Source organism: Oryx dammah, unplaced genomic scaffold (genome assembly GCF_014754425.2).
Source record: "Oryx dammah isolate SB20612 unplaced genomic scaffold, SCBI_Odam_1.1 HiC_scaffold_23, whole genome shotgun sequence".
Classification (NCBI taxonomy): Eukaryota; Metazoa; Chordata; class Mammalia; order Artiodactyla; family Bovidae; genus Oryx; species Oryx dammah.
This window is the reverse complement of record NW_024070207.1, coordinates 73,121,737-73,135,618: the sequence shown is the minus strand read 5'-3', so window position 1 is coordinate 73,135,618 and position 13,882 is coordinate 73,121,737. Positions and strand designations below refer to the sequence as shown.

Below are 13,882 nucleotides of genomic sequence, written 5' to 3'. Positions count from 1 at the left end.
AAAATTCCCAGTTCTAATGCTGTTTCCACTATAGCATGGAGAAAAGTGCTCATTTGAAAGGGTTTTCTGTGTTTTTATAGCTTTTCATCCATGAGCAGGCTGCAGTTGCTGTAATATGGAGATAAATAAAACTTGGATAGAAACCTGCAGTCTTATAGTTTGAGGAATGAGAGAACAGATTCAGGATGATTATAGCCTCTGAAAACTGAGGAGATATCCCAGGAGAGAAACCACTGAGGAGGAGCCCTAATTCTCTATATAAACCCTTCCCAAATCTCTGGCAGACTGCTAAGCTATGCATGCATAGGATTGATTCCAAGCACCCTCAGTAAGTCTAAAATAACTGAATGGTTAATCCAGCTTTACCCAATGCAGAGAAAGAGAACTTGGAATTTTCATTCTATAGAAATTAAGTGAGAAATAGCTAAACAAAAAATCAGTACTTTTTACAGAATTTGGAATCTCTAACATATCATTCAGAAAGTTTGGGATTCAATTCTAAACTACTATATGGAAAAAGAAAATGTGACTTATGCTCAAGAGGAAAAGCAGTCAGTGGAGACCATCCCCAAGATGATTCTGATGTCGAAATCAGCAGACAAGGACTTTAAAGCAGCTTATTTCTGTGCTCAAGGGCATAGGGGAAAATATGCTTGTAATGAATGAAAAGGTAATAAATCTCAAAGAAGTAGAAACTATACACAAAAAATTCCAGAACTGAAAAATATAATATCTGAAGTTTAAAAATTAAAACAGACTCATAGATACAGAGGGGGAAATGGGTGGTTGCCATGGGAGAGGGAGGTTCAAGAGGTGAAACAGGTGAAGGGGATTAAGAGCTACAAACCTCACATGTGCACACACATAGAGAAAAGATTGCAGAGACTGCCATTTTGCTTATCAGGCAACTTCTACACAACACCAGTCTGAGCATGACTCTGACTTGGCAGCAAATTTCTATGGTCTTCATTACCTACTGGAGGGAAACCAAGGTCATATAGATTTTATCCTATGTTATCTTCAATAGTTTTATATTTTACATTTATGTCTATGATCCATTTTAAGTTAAATCTTGTGATAGGTGTAAGGTCTATGTCTTAGCTGCTGCTGCTGCTGCTGCTGCTAAGTCACTTCAGTCGTGTCTGACTCTGTGCGACCCCATAGACGGCAGCCCACCAGGCCCCCCCATCCCTGGGATTCTCCAGGCAAGAACACTGGAGTGGATTGCCATTTCCTTCTCCATAATTTTGTCATACAGATGGACTTACCAACTCCATAATCTTATAGTCTAAAAGGTCAAACTTACCCTACAGGATAAGAGAGATGTTTAATTCATATTCTTTTTTTCTCATTGCAAAAAAGGGCATTCTTCCTTGTATAAAATTTGGAAACTAGAGATAGTAAAAAAAAAAAAATTCACAAATAATCTACAATCAGATAATTAATCTTAAAGAAGAGCTACAAACCTCTAATTATAAAATAAATAAGCCACAGGGATGTAATATACAGAATAAGGAATGTGGTCAATAATATCATAACTTTGTGTGGACAGATGGTTACCAGACTTATGGTGATCATTTTATAATATATGCAAATGTCAAACCACCGTAATGCACCTGAAACTAACATATTGTATGTCAACTATATTTCAGTTTTTTTTTAATTTGAATAAGCTTAATAGCAAATTCTGGATAGGGAAATGGCAACCCACTCCAGTATTCTTGCCTGGGAAATCCCATGGACAGTAGAGCCTGATGGGCTACTGTCCATTGGGCTGAAAAAGATTCAGATAGGACTAAGCAACTAAATAACATATTGGCAATGACAGAAGAAATGGTTAAATTGAAGATAGATCAATAAAAATTAGCCAATCTGAAAATCAAAAGATTAGAAAAAAATGAAGAGTCTCAATGACTTGTGGAAAAATGTAAAAAGGTTTACCATGTGTACATTTGGAATACCAGTAAGAGAGGAGAAAGAGAGATAAGGGGAAATAAAAAAAATTTTGAAGAAATAATGGCTGAAATTTTCCCCAAATCTGTGAAAGACAAATTTAGAGATTCAGAAATTTCAGTAAGCCCCAAGCAAGCATGTTGAATACAATGCAAACCACACATAGGCATGTTGTAGTCAGACTGCTGAAACAAAAGTAAAAGAAAATTTTGAAAGCTGTCAGAGATAAAGTACATATTACACATAGAAGAGCAATGATATGAATTGTTGTCACCTTCCCATTTGGAACAGTGGGTCCCAGAACTACTGCCTCAATTAAACACCTCAATTTAAAAATGAACAAAAGACCTTAACAGGCACCTCACCAAAGAAGATTATACAGATGGCAAATAAGCATATGAAAAGATGCTCAACATCGTATGTCATTTGTTGTTCAGTCGCTAAGTCATGTCTGACTGTGACCCATGAACTGCAGCACACCAGGCTTCCCTGTCCTTCACTATCTCCCAGAGTTTGTTCAAACTCATATCCATTGAGACGGTGATGCCATCCAACCATCTCATCCTCTTTCACCCACTTTTTCTGCCCTTAATCTTTCCCAGCATCAGAGTCTTTTCCAATGAGTCAGCTCTTCACATCAGATGGCAAGAGTTTTGGAGCTTCAGCTTCAGCATAGTCCTTCCAGTGAATATTCAGGGTTGATTTCTTTTAGGATTGACTGGTATGCTCTCCTTGCTGTCCAAAGGACTCTCAAGAGTCTTCTCCAGTACCACAATTCAAAAGCATCACTTGGCACTCAGCCTTTTTTTATAGTCCAACTCTAACATCCATACAAGACTACTGGAAAAACCATAGCTTTGACTATATGGACCTTTGTCAGCCAAGTGATGTCTCTCCTTTTTAATATGCTGTCTAGGTTTGACATAGCTTTTCTTCCAGAAGCAAGCATCTTTTAATTTCATGGCTGCAGTCATCATCCACAGTGATTTTGGAGCCCCCCAAAATAAAGTCTGCCACTGTTCCCATTTTTTTCCCGTCTATTTGCCATGAAGTAATGGGATCAGATGCCATGATCTTAGTTTTTTGAATGTTGAGTTTTAAGCCAGCTTTTTCACTCTCCTCTTTAACCCTCATCAACAGTTCCTCTTTGCTTTCTGCCATTCGAGTGGTATCATCTGCATATCTGAGGTTGTTGATATTTCTCCTGGCAGTCTTGATTCCAGCTTGTGATTCATCCAGCTCTGCATTTTGCATGATGTACTCTGCATATAAGTTAAATAAGGAGAGTGACAGTATAAAGCCTTGACATACTCCTTTCCCAGTTTGAACCAGTCCATTGTTCCATATCCAGTTCTAACTGTTGCTTCTTGACCTGCATACAGGTTTCTCAGAAGGCAGGTAAAGTGGTTTGATATTCCCATCTCTAGAATTTTCCAGTTTGTTGTGATCCACACAGTCAAAGGCTTCTGCATAGTCAATGAAGCAGAAGTAGGTGTTTTTCTGGAATTCTCTTCCTTTTTCTGTGATCTAACAGATGTTGGCAATTTGACCTCTGGTTCCTCTGCCTTTTCTAAATCCAGCTTGTACATCTAGAAGCTCTTGGTTCACATACTGTTGAAGCCAAGCTTGAAGAATTTTGAGCATTACCTTACAAGCATGTGAAATGAGCACAATTGTGTGGTAGTTTGAACATTCTTTGGCATTGTCCTTCTTTGGGATTGAAATGAAAACTGACCTTTTCCAGTCCTGTGGCCATTGTTGAGTTTTCCAAATTTACTGACATATTGAGTACAGCACTTTAACAGCATAATCTTTTAGGATTTGAAATAACTCAGCTAGAATTCCATCACCTCCACTAACTTTATAGTAATGCTTTCAAAGGCTCACTTGACTTCACACTCCAGAGTGTCTGGCTCTAGGTGAATGACCACACCATTGTGGTGTCTGGATCATTAAGACCTTTTTTGTATACTTCTTTGTATTCTTGCTACCTCTTCTGAATCTCTTCTGCTCTGTTAGCTACTTGCCATTTCTGTCCTTTATCATGCTCATTTTTGTATGAAATGTTCCCCTGGTATCTCTGATTTTCTTGAAGAGATCTCTAGTCTTTCCCATTCTAGTGTTTTCTTCTATTTCTTTGTACTGTTTACTTAAGAAGGCTTTCCTCTGTCTCCTTGCTATTCTTTGGAACTCTGCATTCAGTTGGGTCGGTCTTTCCCTTTCTCCTTTGCCTTTTGCTTCTTTTCTCAGCTATTTGTAAGACCTTCTCAGGCAACCAGTTTGCCTTCTTACATTTCTTTTTCTTTGGGATGATTTTGGTCACTGTCTCCTGTGCAATGTTACAAACCTCTGTCCATGGTTCTTCAGACACTCTATCAGATCTAATCCCTTCAATCTATTTGTCACTCCCACTGTATAATCATAAGGAATTTGATTTAGGTCATACCTGAATGGCCTAGTGGTTTTCCCTACTTTCTTCAATTTAAGTCTGAATTTTGGAATGATCTGAGCCACAGTTGGTTCTAGGTCTTGTTTTTGCTCACTGTGTAGAGAATCTCCCCATATCCAAGGACAAAGGAGAAGCCACAAGGAGATAGTAGGAGGGGCACAATCATGTTAAAATCATATGTCATTAGGGTATTGCACATTAAAGCAACAATAACCCCACTACACCCCTAAAAGAATGGCCAAAATCCAGAACACTGACAACACCAAATGCTGGCATGGATAATGGACTGATAGGAACTTCATTGCTGGTGGGAATGTAAAGTGGTACAGACACTTTGGAAGACAGTTTGTCAGAAACATTCTCCTATCCTGCAATCCAGCAATCATGCTCCTTTTTACCCAGATGGGTTGAAAAGTTATTAATTGGTTCACACAAGTGTTTATAGCAGCTTTATTTATAATTGCCAAAAATTGGAGTAACCAGGATGCCTTCAATAGGCAAATGGATAGGCTGTGGTATATACAAACAATGGAATAATACTCATTGCTAAAAAGAAATGAACTATCAAGACCTAAAAAGACACGGAGGAATCTTAAATGCATATTACTAAGTGAAAGAAGCTAATCTGAAAAGTCTACATGCTGTATGATTCCAGCTGTATGACATTCTAGAAAAGGCAAAACTTATGGAGACAGTAAAAGGATTAGTGGTTGACAGGGATTAAAAGAAAGGAGGGATGAATAGGCAGAACACAGGATTTTTAAGGCAGAGAAACTATTCAGAATGATACCGTAATACATGCCATTATATATTTGCCCAAAACCATAGATTGTACAACACGAAGAGTGAACCCTAATGTATACTGTGGACTTTGCATGATAATGATGCATCATTGTGGGTTCATTGATTATAACAAATGTACCACTGTGATGCTTGATAGTCTGGGGAGGCTGTGCCTGTGTGGGACAGGGTACACAGCCATTGTGTACTTTGCATTCAGTTTTACTGTGTACTTAAACTGCTTTATTCTTTTTCTTAATATATATATTTTATTGAAATATAGTTAACTTATAATGTTTTTCAGGTACATAGCAAGGTGATTTAGTTATACATACACACATACATTATTTTTGAAATTATTTTCCATCATGTGAAAAGTGAAAGTAACTTAGTTGTGTCCAACTCTTTGTGACCCCATGGACTGTAACCCACCAGACTCCTCTGTCCATGGCAAGAGTATTAGAGAGGGTTGCCATTTCCTTCTCCAGGGGATCTTCCTGACACAGGGATTGAACCTGGGTCTTCTGCATTGCAGGCAGATTCTTTACCATTTGAGCCACCAGGAACCATATTGACTATAGTTCCCTGTGCTATGCAGTAAACCTTTGTTGCGTGTTTCATATCTATTTTTTAAAATAGAAATCTAGCAATCTATTCATGCTAAGTCAAACAAGTGGAATAAAAATGTCATAATTTTTTTAATTAGGCAAAAATTCATAAGTTTTGTAAAATGTATATATTTTACATATTTATGTATACAAAAGCTTTTCTACTATACTTGATAAACGCTTGAGAAAGAACATCAAAAAAAAAGAGATGGAGAAATTGGAAAACATAAACTAAATGAAATGGGAGCAATATTTCATATTCAATGAAATAGAAAAAGTAAAATTGGATAAAAGTAAAAGATTATCATATAGTTCAGTTGTTTTTAAGCATGACTACTCATTAGAAACATATCTGGAGCTCTGGAGAAAAAAAGCAATATCTGGGCATTTGTATTTTTCAAAAAAATTCAAGATAATTCTGATATGCATCTGGATGGCTTTTAAAAAGTGGTGACAGGTTTTTCCATTAAATTGTAGTTCTGGTGATACAGAGTTCTATTTTTCTGTTGACCAATCATGATACAATGGTATTAAGTGAGTAATAGTTACATAATCACAATAGTAAAAGATATTTATCAGTTTTCACATCAGTAGCCAGACCAAAAAATAAAAGGTAGTTACAATTGCACACCATAATGGGAACATGATTAACTTAACTATATAAAATAATTACATAGAATTTGAGGGGAGTCAAGCCAAGGGATGTGGCAAGTGGAAGTGTGTACATGCACATGTTTTCATCCACCCACCCAGTCTATGTCTTTTGGTTGGTGCATTTAATCCATTTACATTTAAAGGTAATTATTGATATGTATGATCCTATTACCATTTTCTTAAGTGTTTTGGGTTTATTTTCTGTAGGTCTTTTCCTTCTCTTGTGTGTCCTGCCTAGAGAAGTTCCTTTAGCATTTGTTGTCAAGCTGGTTTGGTGGTGCTGAATTATCTTTAACTTTTGCTTATCTGGAAATCTTTTGATTTCTCCGTCAAATCTGAAGGAGAGTCTTGCTGGGTAGAGTATTCTTGGTTGTAGGTTCTTCCTTTTCATCACTTTAAATATATTGTGCCATTCCCTTATGACTTGTAGAGTTTCTATTGAGAAATCAGCTGATAGCCTGATGGGAGTTCCCTTCTATGTTACTTGTCATTTTTCCCTTGTTGCCTTTAATATTTTATCTTTGTCTCTAATTTTTGTTGGTTTGATTACTCTGTGTCTTGGTGTGTTCCTCCTCGGGTTTATCCTGTCTGGGACACACTGTGCTTCCTGTACTTCCTGGTTGACTATTTCCTTTCTCATGTTATGGAAGTTTTTAGCTATTATTTCTTCAAGTATTTTCTCAGGTCCTTTCTCTCTTCTCTTTCTGGGACCCCTATAACATGAATGTTGATGTGTTTAATGTCCCAGAGATCTGTTAGGCTGTCTTCATTTTTTTTCATTCTTTTTTCTATATTCTGTTCTACAGCCGTGATTTCCACCATTCTGTCCTCCAGGTCATTTATCCATTCTTCTGCTCAGTTATTCTGCTATTGATTACTTCTAGTATATTGTTCATCTCCATTTCTTTGTTCTTTAGTTCTTGTAGGTCTTTGGTAAACATTTCTTGCATCTTCATTGTTTTCCTGAGATCCTGGATCATCTTCACTACCGTTCTGAATTCTTTTTCTGGAAGGTTGCCTATCTTCACTTCATTTAGTTGTTTTTCTGGGGTTTTATCTTGTCCCTTCATCTGGGCCATAATTTTCTGCTCTTTCATCATGATTAACCTGTAATATGGTTTTTGTTGTAGCTGCTCTAAGACTGCTTCTTCTGTCCACTCTCTGGTGGATGAGGCTAAGAGGCTTATGTAAGCTTCCTGATGGGAAGGACTGGCAATGGGGTCTTGCTCTGGTGGGCAGGGCCTTGCTTAGTAAAGCTTTAATCCAATTATCTGCTGATGGGTGAGGTTGCACTCTCTCCCTGTTAGTTGTTTGGCCTGAGGTGACCCAGCCCTGGGGTCTGTGGGCTCTATGGTAGAGTTGATGGTGACCTCCAAGAGGGTGTACACCAAGCAGGACTTTCCCAGCCTGCTGCTGCCATTGCCCCTGTCCCTGTGGTGATCTCCTGCCAAACCATGCCTCCACAGGAGGCCCTTCAACATTAGCAGGTAGTTTTGGTTCAGTCTCTTGTGGGGTCACTGGTCCTTTCCCTTAGATCTTGGAGCACACAAGATTTCGTTTGTACCCTCAAAGACTGGAGTCTCTTTCCCCAGTCCTGTGGAAGTCCTGTAATCAAATCCCACTGGTCTTCAAGGCCAGATTCCCTGGGGATTCCCAGTCCCTTTGTTGGATCCCCAGGCTGGGAAGCCTGACGTGGGGTTTAGAACCATCACAACAGTGGAAGAACTTTGTTATTATTCTTCTGCAGTTTGTAGGTCACCTACTCAGCAGGTATGGGATTTGATTTTATCATGATCGTGCCCCTCCTACTGTTTCACTGTGGCTTCTTCTTTGTCTTTGGATATGGGGTATCTTGTTTTGGTGGGTTCCAGTGTCTGCCTGTCAGTGGTTGTTTAGCAGGTAGTTGCAATTTCAGTGCTCTCACAGGAGATGAGTACATGTCCTTCTACTTGCCATCTTGAAACAGAAGCCCCTTAAACTGCTTTAAATTCCCTGGCAGTCCAGTGGTTAGGGCTCTGTGCTTCCACTGCAAGGGGCACAGTTTTGATCCCTGGTTGGTAAACTAAGATCCCACAGGCTGCACAGCATGACCAAGAAAAAAAATAAAATTGCTCTAAAAATAAGGTCTATTTAAAAGAAAAATAATGCAAAGAGACAAAGATATAAAGTCAGTGGAGAAATTAAAAGGGAAGAAGGCAAGAAAGAATGAACAAAACAACAAAAAATATAGGAAATGAACAGAAAACCAATAGAATGGTAGATTCTAATCCAGCTGATCAGTAATTATATTAAATATCAATGGAATAAACCTTCAAATTAGAAATCAGATTATCAGACTCACCTGTATACTGTCTACAAGAGGTACATTTTCTTTTTTAAATTAAAGTATAGTTGATATTATATTATTTTCAGGTGTACAGTATTCATTATTTTTGTAAATTATGCTCCATTACAAGTTATTACAAGATAATGAGTTTTGTTCCCTATGCTATATAGTATATCCTTATTGGTTATTTATATTATACATAGTAGTTGGTATCTATTAATCCCATAACCCTAATTTGTCCCTCCCCACTTCCCTCTGCCCCCCCCCGTCCCTCTGTTTTATATATCCATGAGTCTGTTTCTGTTTTACATATCCATGCATTTGTATTACTGTTTAGATTCCACATATGAGCGATATACATTATTTGTCATTCTCTGTCTTATTTTACTAAGCATAATACCCCCTAGGTACATCCATGTTGCTGTGAATTGCAGAATTTCATTCTTTTTTTTATAGCTGGGTCCATTGTGTATGTGTATATATATACCACATCTTCTTTATCCATTCGTCTGTTGATGGGTACTTGAGTTGCTTCTGTATAATTGGCTATTGAAAATTGTGCTGCTGTGAACATTGGGTTGCATGTATCTTTTTGATTTAGTGTTTTCATTTTTTCTAGATATATACCTAGGAGTGGTATTGCTAGATCATATGGTAGTTCTATTTTTAGTTTTTTAGGAACCTCCATGCTGTTTTACACAGTGGCTGTATCATTTACATGCCTATCAGCAGTATATGACGGTTCCCTTTTCTCAACATTGTCTCCAGCATTTGTTATTTGTAGACTTTTTTATGATAGCCATTCTCACTGGTGGGAGATGATATCTCATTGTGGTTTTGATTTGCATTTTTCTAATAATTAATGATGTTGAGCATCTTATGTGCCTCTTAGCTGTCTGTATGTCTTTGGACAATTGTCTATTCAGGTCTCTGCCCATTTTTCCATTGGGTTGTTTGTTTTTTGATGAAGAATTATATGAGCTGTTTATATATTTTGGATAATAACCCCTTATAGGTCACCTCATTTGTAAATATTTTCTCTCATTCTGTAGGTTGTCTTCTTGTTTTGTCAATATTTTCTTTTGCCTTGCAAAAGCTTTTAAGTTTAATTATATCCCATTTGTTTAGTTTTGCTTTTATTTCTTTTTACTTAGGAGACAGATCAAAATAAATATTGCCACAATTTTTATGCCAGAGTGTTCTGCCTATATTCTCTTCTAGGAGGTTTATTGTTTCAGGTCTTAAATTTACATCTCTAATCTATTTTGAGTTCATTTTTCCATATGGTGTGAGGGTATGTTCTAATCTCATTGTTTTACATGTAGCTGTCCAATTTTCCAAGCACCACTTATTGAAGAGACTGTCTTTTCTTCATTGTGCATTCTTGCCGTTTTTGTCGTAGATTATTTGAACATAGGTAAATGGGTCTGTTTCTCTGCTCTCTATTCTATTTCATCTATCTATTTGTCAGTTTTTGTGTCAGTACCACCCTGTTTTGATTACTATAGCTTTGTAGTATAGTCTGAAATCTGGGAGGGTTATACTTCTGGCTCTGTTCTTCATTCTCAAGATTTCTTTGGTAATTCAGGGTCTTTTGTGGTTCCATATGAATTTAAGGGTTGTTTATTCTAATCCTGTGAAAACATGGGTATTTTGATGTGTGTGCTCACTCAGGCAGTCATGTCTGACACTTTGTGACCCTATGGACTATAGCCTGCCAGGCTCCTCTGTCCATGGGATTTTCCCAGCAAGAATACTGGTGTGGGTTGCCATTTCCTCCTCCAGAGGATCTTCCTGGAGCAGGGGTCGAACCCACATCTCCTGCATTGCAGACAGATTCTTTACCACTGAGCCATTCTGGGGAAGCCCTGAGTACTTTGATAGGGATTTCATTAAATCTGTAGATTGTTTTGAATAGTATGGCCATTTTGACAATTCATCCAATCCACAAGCATGGGCTATCTTTCCATTTCTTTGTATCATCTTTAGTTTCCTGCCGGGAGCAGGGGGTTTCCTGAGGCTTGGTCACGCCTTTGTGTATGCCGAAGCCTTCTTCCTCATGACCTTTGCCATGGGTGGAGTTCCTCACACTGGCTCCCGGCATCTCCCCCTTTTTTAATTCTTAAAACAGCCCTGTTCAGGCGCCACTTGCCAGGGTCCTTCCCTGGTGGATCCAGGGTAATTCGAAGGTGGGAACGGAATCAGCATCCTAGGAAAAAACATTTAATTACAGATAGAGAGAGATTAGAAAATTAGCGGAGAAAAAGAGGCTGAATAACTTGGTTTACATGGAATACCAATCACCACCTACGTAGGCCACAGGCGTCTTTCCGTTCTCCCAAAGGAGAGGAGGCACTGAGGCACTGGCTCCCGGCAGTTTCCCTCATAAATGTTTTGTAGTTTCCAGAGTATAGTATGTTTTCCCCTTCTTGGTTAAGTTTGTGTGCTGTGCTTAGTCATATCCGACTCTTTGCAACTCATGGACTGTAGCCCGCCAGGCTTCTGTTTCCATGGGATTCTCCAGGCAAGAATACTGGAGTGGGTTGCCATGCCCTCCTCTGGGGGACCTTTCCAACCCAGGGATCGAACCCAGGTCTCCTGCTTTGCAGGCAGATTCTTTACCATCTGAGCCACCAGAGAAGCCCAAGAATATTGGAGTGGGGTAGCTTATCCCTTTGAAGTTAAGTTTACTCCTTGATATTTTATTCATTTTGATGCAATTTTAAACAGGATTTTTTTTGCTTTCTCTTTATGATATTTTATTATTAGTGTATAGAAACACAAAAGATTTCTGTGTATTGATCTTGTATCTGACAACCTTGTTGAATTCCTTTATTAGTTCTAATAGTTTTATTAGTTCTAATGGGTGAAGACTTTAGGGTTTTCTAGATATGATATGTCATCTGCAAATAGTGACAATTTTACTTTTTCCCTTCCAACTTGGATACTTTTTTAAAATTTTGCTTGTCTGATTGGTGTGACTAGGACTTCCAATACTATGTTGAACAGAAGTGGCAGGAATGGGCATACTTGTCCTGATCTAGAATTTAGTGGGAAAGCTTCCACCTTTTCACCACTGAGTATGACATTGGTTGTGAGTTTGTCTTAAATGGCCTTTATTATGTTGAGATATGTTTCCTTGATACCCACTTTCAGAGTTGTTATTATTAATGTTAAATTTTGTCAAATGGCTTTTCTGCATCTATTGAGATGATCATGTGATTTTTAGCCTTCCTTCTGTTAATGTGGTATATCATATTAATCTGCATCTATTGAATTATCCTTGTGACCGTGGAATAAATTCAGCTTGACCATGGCATATGATCCTTTTTATATATTTTTAGATTTGATTTGCTAATATTTTGTTGAAGACTTTTACATTTATTGTCATCAAATATACTGGCCTGTGACCTTTTTCTGTAGTGTCTTTGGTTTTGGTATCAGGGTATTGGTAGCCTCGTAGAATGAATTTGAGAGTGTTCCTTCCTTTTCAATTTCTTGAAAAGTTTGAGGACAGGTATTAGTTCTTCCTTATGTTCAGTAGAATTCCCCCATGAAGTCATCTGGTCCTGGACTTTTGCTTGCTGGGAGTTTTTAAATTACAGATTCAACTTCACGTCTCATGATAGGTCTGTTCAGATTGCCTGTTTCTTCTTGTTTCAGTTTTGGCAGGTGTACAGTTTCTAGAAATTTGTTCATTTCTTGTCAGTTGTCCAGTTTGTTGTCATTTAACTGTTCACAGTATCCTCTTAAGACTTTTGGTATATATGTGGTTTTAGTTTTCATTTCTTCTCTTTTCTTATTTTGTTTATTTGGGTCCTTTCTCTTTTCTTCTTAATGAGCCTGGCTAAAGTTTTATCAATTTTATCTTTTTAGAAAACTAGCTCTTGGTTTCATTGATCTTTTCTGCCCTTTTGGTCTCTGTTTTATATATTTCCTTTCTGATCTTTATCATTTCCTTCCTTTTGCTGACTTTGGGCTTTGTTCTTCTTTTTCTAATTCTTTCAGGTCATAGGTTAGGTTGTTTGAGATTTTTCTTGTTCTTGAGGAAGACCTGTATAGCTTTAAACATCCCTCTTGGAACTGCTTTTGCTATATCCCATAGATTTTGAAAAGTTGTGTTTCCATTTTCATTTGCCTCAAGGTATTTTATGATTTCCACTTTGATTTCATCGTTGACCCATTTGTTTTTTTAGTAGTAGGTTGTTTAGCCTCCACGTATTTGTTCTCTTCCCACTTTTCTTTCTGTGATTGATTCTAGTTTCATACTGTAGTGATGAAAGAAATGGTTGATTTAATTTCTGTCCTCTTAAATTTTAAAACGTATTTATTTATTTGGCTGCATCGGATTTTAGTTGCAACATGTGGGATCTTTCATTGCAGCACACAGGATCTTTCATTGCGGCACAAAGGCTCTTCTTTGTGGCTCATGGACCCTTTGTTGTGGGGCATGGACTTCTTTCTAGTTGTGGCACACAGGCCCTATAGTGTGTGGGCTCAGTAGTTGTGGCACGCAGCAGACTCAGTAATTGCAGCATGTAGGCTTAGTTGCCCTGCAGCATGTGGGATCTTAGTTCCCTGACCAGGAATCGAACCTGCACCCCCTGCATTGGAAGGTGGATTCTTAACTGCTGGACCACCAGAGAAGTCCCCTGTCCTCTTCAATTTGTTGAAACTTGTTTTGTGACCTCTCCTTGTATGTGATCTCTCCTGGAGGAGAGATGTGTATTTGAATGTGTATTCTACTGATTTTAGATATAATATCCTATAGATATCTATTAAGTTTAACTAGTATATTGTGTCATTTAAAACTACCGTTTCCCTATTGATTTTCTGTCTGGATGCTCTGTCCATTTGCTGTGAGTGGGTTGTGAAAGTCTCTTACTATTACTGTATTATTGTTATTTTCTTCCTTTATGTCTGTTAGTATTTGCTTCATATATATAGGTGCTTCTGTATTGGGTGCATATATGTTAACGAGTGTAATAGCTTCTTTTATTAATCCCTTTAGCATTTTATAATGCTGCTATTTCTCTTTTTGTATAGCTTTATTTTAAAGTCTATTTTGTCTGAAATGAGTCTTGCTTCCCTCTCTTATCATTTCCATTCACA

The 13,882-nt window shown here is 37.8% G+C and overlaps 1 protein-coding gene across 2 annotated transcripts in view; it reads left to right on the top strand.

The window, feature by feature from the left end:
* Nucleotides 1–13,882, top strand: part of IGBP1 (immunoglobulin binding protein 1) — a 43,957-nt gene that overhangs the window by 13,782 nt on the left and 16,293 nt on the right. The window lies entirely within an intron of this gene.